We start from the raw sequence: 11,181 nt of genomic DNA, 5'->3' as shown, positions 1-11,181 counted from the left end.
GGGAGCATTATAGCCACTTCTGATTGCTTCTTATTGATACAAATCCACTGGGCAGCATGCTCAGGTACAGCTAAGCAAGAACAAGGAAAGGGAAAGAGAAAGAACAAGATAAAGAAAGAGGAGCCAGAGCATTCAATCACTTCAGTTGTCCAACATTTAAAGCTCTTCATAACCCAGCCCCTCACTATCTTTCCAGCTTTCTTATGTTGTACTTGATTCCCCTTTCGTGTCATCTGTGACACTGCTGAACTGGCCTATTTGCTCTTCCCCATACATGATATTCCAACTCTCATTTCCTTGTCTTTTTTTACATTATTTTTCATTTAGGAAATAAAAGTCATACTGGGGAAGATGGTGGAGTAGGTATGAAATTTCCAGGCTCTCCAAATTTCCTATAGGCAGAAAATCACCACAAAATGAATACAGAGCTGTAATAAAAGGGGGATGGAGGTAGAGAGTGGGAAAATAAAGCAATTGAACCCCTAAAGCAACTTGAAAGGACCTCAGCAAACACAAAACCTCCATCTCTTTCATTGGTGGTCCCCCATGCTTGGAATGCTCTCTCTTTGCCATTTTCTCCTGACTTTCCTGGATTTTTTCAAGATTCAACCCAAATCCCACCTACAGCAGGAGTTTTTCCTGGTCCCCACTGCTACTAGTTACTTTCTGAAATTACCATCTTTTCTCTCTTCGTCTCTGTCTCAGTTTCTGTATCTGTCTCTCTGTCTGTCTTTCTCTCTCTCCATATTTATACACACACACACATACACAAATATATACTTATATGTATGTATATGTGTATATCTATATATACATATATAGATATGTGTATATGTATGTGTATGTGTATGTATATATGTATATGTATGTGTATATGTTGTTGCTGTGTTCGTCCTTCGTTGCCAAAGAAGACTATGCCATCAGAGAAATGATGACATGACTTGCATTTGACTTTGGTTTGAGTGAGGGAGGGCTGTGCAGGTCACCAGCCTCACTTCTCCTCCAGAGTCATTTGGATCCAGTGACCAGATATATATATCAAGGTGACATAGTAGGTAGAGCAGGAGGCCTGGAATCGGGAAGACTCATCTTCCTGAGTTCAAGTCTGGTCTCAGACACTTACCAACTGTGTGACCCTGGGCAAGTCACTTAATCTTGTTTGCCTCAGTTTCTCATCTGTAAAATAAGTTAGAGAAGGAAATGGCAAACTATCCCAGTATCTTTGCCAAGAAAATCCAAATGGAATCATGAAGAGTCAGACCCAACTGAGGAACAATTGAACAACTAAATACACATGTATGTGTGCGTGCATACATATGTATGCACAAATACCCACACATATCTATATTCCATGTACCTATATTCCCACTTGTTTTTGTGTTATCTCTTCCATGAGAATATCACTTAGTCAGTCAATAAATATTTATCATGTCTACCATGTGTCAGGCAGTGTGCTAAGCACTAAGTATACAAAGAAAGGCACAAGACAGTCCCTGCTCCCAAAGCATTCAGTTTGTTATCATTTGTCCTTTGTTCTTGAAGAGGACCAATGACATCAAAAGGATGATGTCTTGACTTTCAAGTGAATTGGATTTAAGTGAGGCAAGGCTGTACAAAGTCACCAGCCTCACTCTCTCCTCCAGAGTCATCAGAGTCCAGTGGTAAGACATAGATCAGGATGACTGGAGATGGCCCCAGAAGCAGTGGGAGTCCTTGGATTTTTGAAGCTAATGTTTTCCTGGGTCTCAGTTTCTCTGAGGCAACACATATTTGGTGATTAAGACTAGGTAAGAAATAGACAGATAATGACTTCTATTATATACTCAAAAAGAAAAATATCAATCTACTTGGGGAAGACATTCAAGGTCTCTAGTCAGAACAGAAACATTCACTCTGAGCCATTAAAATCCAAACAATGAGCAAGACAGGCTTGGGCTGGGACCTATTGTTGGTCAATCAGAGGCAGAGATTTGAATTTAAGGTATCCTCAAATAGCTCCATTTGAACCACAATGGGACTTATCAAAGCTTTGCTTTTCCTGAGCTCTGTTGCAAGAAATCTGCTTTCCTTTGGGCAGAACACTCACATATAAGTACATGATTCCCCATGTGAACAGAGGGAGGGAGAGTGAGAGGAAGGAATAGCAATTTTTTTAACAATGAATTTGAATGAATAAGTTATTTTTGACTATTGTAAATACCCAAATTAACTATAAAGAGCATATGAAGAAAGACACTATCTATATCCAGAGAAAGGACTGATAGATGTACAGAATAATTTTACGTGTGTGTGTGTGTGTGTGTGTATCTATTTGTTCCTAATGGTAGTCATCTCTAGGGCAAGGTGGAAGAAGGGGAGAAAAAAATAAATAGGATAATTTTGTTGTATATGTTAAAGGAATAGTAAGTTGTGCATAGGAAGACAATATGATAAAAGAACTATATGCAAAAAAGATACGAGAAAGATAAATTAGAGATAGTCAACAGAGAGAAAGGACAAACATTAAAAGGGGTCAAAAAAGGCTTCTTGTAGAAGGTGCTACTGTAGCTGGGACTCAAAGGAAGCCAGAGCCACCAGAAGGCAGAGATGCCATCCCTGAAGGCAGGTACTATTTTGACTTTTCTTTATATCTCTAGCACTTAGCACACTTTATGGTATCTGGCAAAAGCTTAGAGCAGCAAGCCCATCTCCTGTGTGCCTTGCTTTGACCTCTCCATCAGTAGACTGGCCAGTCCCACTCACTGATGCTCCAACAGAGAGTCCTTGGTTTGGACCTCTCTTGGCAGAGGTCAGACTAGAATAATGTGGGAACAGAGACCAACAAAATGTGTCAGAGCAGCTTTACCGCTAAGCGAATGGTAGAAAGTCCATTGATCTTGAAATCTGAGTAACTGAGTAACTCTGACAAGAGTTATATGACTCAGGGAAAGTCACTTACCTTCCCTGAACTCTATCTGTTTATCTGTAAAATGGTGCTAATGGTGTTTAAACTTGCTTTCTCACAGAGTTGTTAAGAGAAATGAGCTCCAGAATGAGAGGTATTGCTTCAAAGCTGCATCATTCCCTGGTATGATCAACATTCACTTACCAGGGAATGCCCCATACAAGTCAGCTAGGAAATCTGGATCATAGAATTCCCTTTTCTATTTTTCCTCCTGGAAGGGCTGTTCTGCTTTCTCCATGAAGCCTTCAATAAAACAATAAGTATTTGAGTTCCTACTACGTGCCAGGCACTGTGCCCACTGGGTGCAGGGGATTCAGTGACAAAAGTAATATATTTCCTACCCTCAAGGATCTTATAATCTACTTGGTGGTTCCTCTCCTCTGAATCTCTCAAAGCATTTACTGAATGTACCACTTAATTCAACTGTTAATTATATTCTGTCTCATATTTTGGTGTGGTTTCCATGTATGTATGCTGACGTCTCCTAAGTGGCCTATGGTTTTGTAGCATTCTGGGACCATGCCTTACATTGCTTGTTTATTTCCCAAAGTGTCTCCCACAGGGATGCAGACAAAATAGGGGCTCTGCAAAGACATAGAGGTTTAGTCTTAAAGCATCCCCAGAGCTCACTGCCATGTGCTATAAAACTGTCATTAGAGGAGGAGCCTGGGATCCAAGCCAACACAATTCAGCAAACACATATTAAGCTCCTCTAGCCAAACATATTTTAAGCCAGTGAACCAAGGACAAGGCTAGGCTCTCTAGATACAAAGACAAAACAGTAGAAGTCAGTTAAGTAAATACCAAATGAATGGAACCACTCCCTCCGCCAGAAGAAGTAAAGGAAAAGAAGGAAAAAAGCATTGATTAAATGCCTACTATGTGCCAGGAGAATGAACACAGCATAAAGGTCAGCTACCATACTCATGGTAAGTTCTTCAATTTGAAAAGGTTACAAGCCAAGATCAAAGTGGAGGGAGTGCTGATGCATTATTTTCTGTTTGCAGATGATTGTGCACTCTGCAGCCTCTGAAGCTGAGATGCGACAAAGTATGGATCAATTCTCTGCTGCCTGTGCTAATTTTGGCCCAATAATTAACACCAAAAAAACACAGGTGCTCCATCAGCCACTACCACATCATCCATATGTGGAACCATCAGTTACAACAAATGGAGAAGTTTTGAATGCTGTGGGTAAGTTCACTTACCTTGGTACTTTCCAGGGATGTGCACATTGACGATGAGGTTGATGCACACATTGCCAGAGCTAGCTCAGTGTTTGGGAGGCTCCAAAGAAAGGTTTGAGAGAGAAGGCGTATTAAACTGACTACCAAACTGAAGGTCTACAGAGCTGTTGTGCTGACCCCATTGTTGTATGCCTGTGAAACATGGACAGTCTACCAGAGCCATACTAGGAAACTGAATCGCTTCCACTTGAACTGTCTTAGGAAGATTCTGAGGATCACCTGGCAGGATAAGGTACCAGACACTGAAGTCCTTGCTCAAGCTGAACTGTCAAGTATTCAAACTATGCTTCAGAGAGCACAGCTCTTAAGAGCTGGCCACATTGTTTGAATGCAAAATGTACGCTTGCCAAAAAGACTATTTTATGGAGAACTTGCATGGGTCAGGTGATCACATGGTGGTCAGAAGAAATGCTACAAGGACACTCTCAAGGTCTGTCTCAAGAACTTTGGATTTGACTGTGCAACATGAGAGACACTAGCACAGGACTGCTCAGCATGGTATGCCCACATCAGAAAGGGTGATGTGCTGTTTGAGCAAAGCAGAATTGAGACAGCACAAGGGAAACGTGGGATGTGCAAATTTGGGATATCCAACCCAAATATTCGCATGGACTATCTGTGCCCAACCTGTGGTAGAGCATTCCTGAGCTCATATTGGTCTGATCAGCCACAGTCATACACATGAAATTTCACTTTATCATGGTGATGTCATTTTGGTCCTCTTCAAAGACAAAGGACAACAAAACAACAACCAACAATGTGCCAGACACTGTGCCAAGTGCTTGGCAAATATCTCATTTAATCTTTACAATAATACTGGGAGGTGGATGTTGCTATTATCCTTATTTTACAGTTGAAGAAAGTGAGGCAGGCAGAGGGTAAGTGACTTGTCTAGGGTCATACAGCTAAGAAGTATCTGAAGCCAGATTTGAACTCAGGTCTTCCTGGCTCCAGGCTAAGAGCTCTATTCACTGCTCCACCTAGCAGCCCCATAGCAGTTCCAGTCATCTGTTCTAGACTGTCACCTGTTCTAGAGCCTAGAGGGGAGTCAGTTGGGGGACATAGTGAAGGGTAGTAGATCATTTCTGATGGCTCTCTCATTGCAAGGTTCACTCTCTTTTTTCACTTTCTCCCTTCCCCCCAAATCAGAGGTCTCACAGAACTCACGCAATGAAAGAGGAACCCTCAAAGGTAGGAAAAGGCATTAGAGAGGTTTAACCATAGTTCATAAAGGACTCGATCACAACTCTATTCCCCCTAGAGTGTCAGAGACTCTCAGCTGTGATAGAGAAGAGAACCCCAGTCTGGGAAACTGGCTTCTCTCTCCCCATACTGGCTTTACCTTCTTGGAAAAACTCTAAGGTCCAGAACTGTGCCCCAGGACATAGAATGTCTCTGTATCTGTGTCTGTCTCTGTATCTGTCTCTGTCTGTCTGTCTGTCTGTCTGTCTGTCTCTCTCTCTCTCTCTCTCTGTCTCTCTCTCTCTCTCTCTCTCTCTGTCTCTCTCTCTCTCTCTGTCTCTCTCTCTCTGTCTCTCTCTCTCTCTCACACACACACACACACACACACACACACACACACACACACACACACATCCTCATCTTGCATGAAAGAGCAGGTGCTGCAGGTCTGTTATCCAAGAACTCCAAAGAAAGGAAAGGGAAATGAAAGGGTAAGAAGTTTTGGGACAACTAGACAAACCACTCCCCAGCACTGGAGCACTTGACACTTTCTTTGTAATTTTGCCTAATTGTATCCAATAAACCATGTAGTCACAGAAGTCAGACTGGGTTAAGAAGAACCTCAGATGCTAAGGGGGGAGTAGAACCAGCGAGTTTCTTATAATTCTCCCAATTTAGAGCCTTATCTCATGTTATCCTTAGATCAAAACCAAATCCAAATTAGTGAGGCTTTACTTCTTGCCCAGGCATCTGGTGTATAGCAGTTGGGTGTCTAGCACAGCTACACTAGAAAAGACCTTCTGTGGAAGTGTTGGAGACCCCAGGAGGAGAAGGCTCTATGAGAAATCTTTCCCCCAAACCTTCCTGACAAAATCCTCTTCCTCTTCCTCCATCCTGGTTGGATATTGACTCCTTCCCCCATCCCATTTCCTATGGAAAGGAACCCAAAGTCTTTGCTACTCTCCAACCCTCAGATATACTCCCCACCTCTTCCAAATGACTGTGCACTCAGACCCCCACCACCACCACCAGTCCCTGTAATCCCCGAGGGGCAGCTACATCCATTACTCAGCTGAACAAAGAATCACCAACTACAGGTCTTCTGGTAAGATGGAGGACCACAATGACTTACTATTACACTCTGCCATTGTACACTTCAGATCCCCAACATTGCCACCAAACCTTCTGATACGTACCCTAAATAATGGACTTTACCATCCACTCTGCTGCATTACCCTTAGTACCAAAGGGCCTTTCCATCTAACCTGCAGCTAAAACCCTCTTATGTGTACTGTCTCCTCCTCACATGTGAGGTCCTTGAGATGAGGGATTATTTTGCTTTCTTATTTGTATCCTCAAGTGAGCTAGATAGCATGGTGGGTAGAGTGCTGGACTTGAAGTAAGGAAGACTCATCTTCATGTGTTCGAATCTGGCCTCAGATACTCACTAGCTGTGTGACCCTGGGCAAATCACTTAACCCTGTTTGCCTTAGTTCTTCATCTGTAAAATGAGCTGGAGAAGGAAATGGCAAACCATTTCTTTGCCATGAAAAGCCCAAAATGGTGTCACAGAGAGTCGGACACAGTTGAACAACAAAACTTATATTCCCAGAGCTTAGCACAGTGCTTTGCACATAGTAAGTGTATAATAAATGCTTTTTATTTCATTCATTCAGGCCCAATGAGATCATCCATAGTGATTAATTGTTAGCTGTTATTTTTTTCTGTCAGTTTACAGTAGGACATGAGGCAGGGCTGGACTTCACCACTAATTCAGGACCTCAAATGTTACCTAGGGTACCCATCCAGTACACATTCAGCCTACACTAAGTTTGTCCCATAAACGCAAAGTAATTTCAGGGCAAAGCAAACATCAGCCACTGGTGAGATTAGGAAAAGTATCTTGTAGAAAGTAGAATTTTAACTTATACTTGAAGGGATTTCAAGAGACAAAGCTGAGGAGGGAGAATATTCTTAACAAAAGGGATAGCCTGAGTAAAGGCATTAAATTGGTAGATCTAATGTTATATACAGGAAACAGCAAGTCAGCTGTTTAGCTGGAACAGGAGTTCATGAAGATAAGTAATGTGAACTCCGTTTAGAAAGATAGATTGGAATTTCATTGGGATAGGCTTTAGACATCGAACAAGAGAGCTTGCATTTTGTCCTAGAAGCAACAGGAAGGCATTGGAAGCTTCAGAAGCAGGGACATTCGAATTCTGCCTCCCTAATGACTCAAGAAGTTGGTTATTTAATGAAAAATAAATGGAGATCTATTGACATTCAGACAAAATAATCTTACACAAAGAAAAAAAAATCTGTTCAGAGTTCAATAGCCACAGACTTCATCTCCAACATTTATCGATCATTTGATGATTCCAGCCTGATGACCACACAGGAAATTGTTTTGTGAAACTTCTGATAGATATAATAACAAACTCAAAGCTTATAACCTAAAGACAACAGATCAGTAGCATCATCTTCATTACCAAAAGGCAGCACTTAAAAAAAAAGCCAGAGATTACATTCAAATCTGACATAATAATAACCTTGATTAGCAAACAAGATCTAGAAGCAAGATCTTCCAAAACTGTATTAAATAAACAAACCAACAGAATTTTCAGAAAACATTTGAATCAGAGCTCCAGATTGACAGCTACATGAAAAATAATTCTACTCGCAGCTTTGATTTCTTTCTTAGCAGATAAAGTTAAATTGATCCCACCTTCTATGAAGTCTGTCTTCTGTTCCCAGAAACATCCTTCTCTATCTTATCCTACTCCCTTTGACTTCAGGTGCCTTCCTGGTCTCTTCAGTCCTCTCTTTCTTACCCAAACAAGGAAGAATTTGGTACCATTTCATTTATATCTGAGGATCAATTTATACTTTGACTGAAAACTATTCATGCCCACATACTACCCCAAACAAACAAAGATATTTCAAACCTTTTATGAAAATGCATCATGAAGGTTCTGAGCCTTATTAAAAGGCAGTTCCCTGTATCCGTACATAGTCAAAAAGATTTGTGGGGTTTATCACAGGTACCTCAAAAACATTCTACACCAGAAGTTGTTAACCTTTCTTATATCATGTGCCCCTTTTTCATTCTAGTGAAGCCTATCAACCCCTGTCCAGCCTAACTACCGTGAGCTGCCAGGTCCTTCTTACCTAACTCAGGTCTTTGGTGATGATCCAGATAAACGTAATGAGAGAAGAGACCTCCAGAATCAAACAGAAGTGTAGGCTTTATTCCAGACACCAGCTACATGTCAGCATGCAGGACGAATTCTCCCCGTGGAGCCCTCTTCTCCTTCTGGAGGAGAGAGGAATCCTCCCCCTCTCAGTATGCAGGGCTAGTGCTCCCCGTGGGAGCCCCCTGCAGGAGCCCCCTTCTCCCTCCTGAGGAGCAAGGAAAGAGAACCCTCAGGCTTTCCTGTCCGCATTTAAGTTCTCCCCCTGCTAGTTCTCTAGTGGACACCATGGAGCTCTCAGCCCCTTAGCCAATTAACAACAGGTGTGCTCAGACCACGGACCAATTTCAAGGGTGGGATGCTCTCCCCAGCAAGTTTCCACTGAGAAGAGGTGGAAAAACAAGATAGCTCGTGTGTCACTCCTCAATTCCTAGCTGTTCCCTGGGGGACCTCCTGAGAGCTCTGCGGTTTAGAAGCCCTCACCTTTACCTGACCCGAGACTGTTCATGTGAAAACCGAGCTTACACCCCAACAAACCCCTTCTCAGAAAAAAAAAGTTTTTAAGTGCATAGGATTGAAAAGGAAATGAATTATATTGAAATACAGTCATCAATTTTTTTTAAGTTCATGGACCCTGCTCTAGACCTATTTGACTAGTCCTACAGACTACTACAGGTGACTAAGAAGACAGATTTGCAGAATTTCAATTGGAAAGAATCTCAGAGACCATGTAAATAAATCTGCATTTGAACAAGACACCTCTCTACCATAACTCCAACAAGTGGTCATCCAGTCTTTGCTCGAAGATCTCTAATAAAAAGGAAACCACCAACTGCCCTCTGGGGCCAAGAAGAATGACAGCTCTTCATGTACCTGAAGACAGTTATCATGTCTCTCCCCAGTCCAATTTTCCGGGCCAAATAGCCTTGTTCTTTTTTTCTGATCTTTGTTCTACGCACTCTTCTAAAAGCCTAACTTACTACAAAATCTAAAATTGTGTTGACTTTGTTGATTACCAGGCCACAGTTTAACTCATAGTGAGTTTTCAATCCACTAAAACCCCAGAAATTTTTTACTTCAACTTTTTATCTATGCCTTCCTGAGCCCCACCCCAGCCTTGGGAAAGAATTAATTTCTGAAGCCAAGTGTAGGGTCTTACATTTAACTCTCTCAAATTTCATTATAAGTAGACTTGACCAAGTGTTTCATCCAGTCAACATCACATTGGACTCTTGTCATTCAACATATTAACTATGCCTCTCAGATGCACATGATCTACAAATGTAGCTTATGCTATAAGCTTATATTGCTCTATAGTATAGATCATATAGTTAAAGCTATATGCTTATCTATACTTCCATCTAAGTCTTCATAAAAATGTTCACTAGAATAAGACCAAGGACAGATTCCTGTGGAACTCTTTTAGACAAATCATTCCCAGGTGATGTAGAACTATTGATGACTACTATTTAGGTCCAGTGACTCAACCAGTTCCAAATTCAGCTAACTGGGCTCTCATCTAATTCTCATTTCTCCTTTTTTCACAAGGAAATCTGTTTTCACTACCCAGAATTAATTCAATTTGATAAATCTTTATTATATACCTGCTATTACATAATAAATTCCAAGGGCTTAATAAATTACAGGGAATGTTGTGGCCTGGTCTTATTTAAAGACTATAGGGCTCTTGGCTTAGCTCCCTAAAGTTGTCTTAGAAACAAATGCTTGCCAAATCTTCCCTGACTGACAAAGCACAGTTTCTCACATAGCACATCATCCTCCCATACTAAGGATCTGATAAATATTTGTTGACTCGGTCACTGGAGGAAACCAGTGGTCAGAGCTTAGATAGAAGGATGACTATAGTAAGTTAGCCATCTATCAGAGTAATATGCTGAATGGAGATCCTGTAACCTGAAAGAGTTAATGTACCCCACACTCTACCAAGAAGTGGAGGGGACAGTGGGGAAGATTTGGCTTCTAGGGAGATAGAAACTATCACTTTCCCACTTTTGCCCTTTTACCTGTAAAATGGAAGGAAAAAAATACATCCTTCCTCACCCGTTTTGTGGATGACTGAGCTTATTTCATTATCTGCCACTTTCTTCCTTTTAATTCTCTTAGTATAGCCTAAGGCCTCACAGCAATTGGAGCATGGCTTGAATAAAGTGAATAAATACACAAACAAGCATGTGAAGTAGTTTGATTTACTGAGAAAGAAAGATGCCATATAAAATGCCTATGTTGTTTTTGACATCACATATTTGGCCAGAATCACTTCCTTTAATCATTCATCTCTCTGAAAATAAAGGTGGCTTCCCTCTAGAAAAGATAGGGAAAGTCTCAAAAATACATACAGTATCAAACAAAAACCTAGTCAGTCTAATATAGAGCCAGTCTCTTCAACTGATGCACATCAGGAACTAGCTAAGACCGGTTCCTGAGTCCATGCTGCTGCCCACAGAGAGACACCAGCAGCCAGGATCTCTAGACAGCCATCTCTGATTCCTAGGAACACAAGGATAGGGACACATCTGTCTCATGCCTGAAAAGACTGACCCTGTGGATCATCTCCTGACTCACACCACAGATCACCTGGGGAAGGGATTCTAGGAAC

This window comes from Notamacropus eugenii, chromosome 1, assembly GCF_028372415.1.
Source record: "Notamacropus eugenii isolate mMacEug1 chromosome 1, mMacEug1.pri_v2, whole genome shotgun sequence".
NCBI classification, from domain to species: domain Eukaryota; kingdom Metazoa; phylum Chordata; class Mammalia; order Diprotodontia; family Macropodidae; genus Notamacropus; species Notamacropus eugenii.
This window is presented reverse-complemented; position numbering follows the sequence as displayed.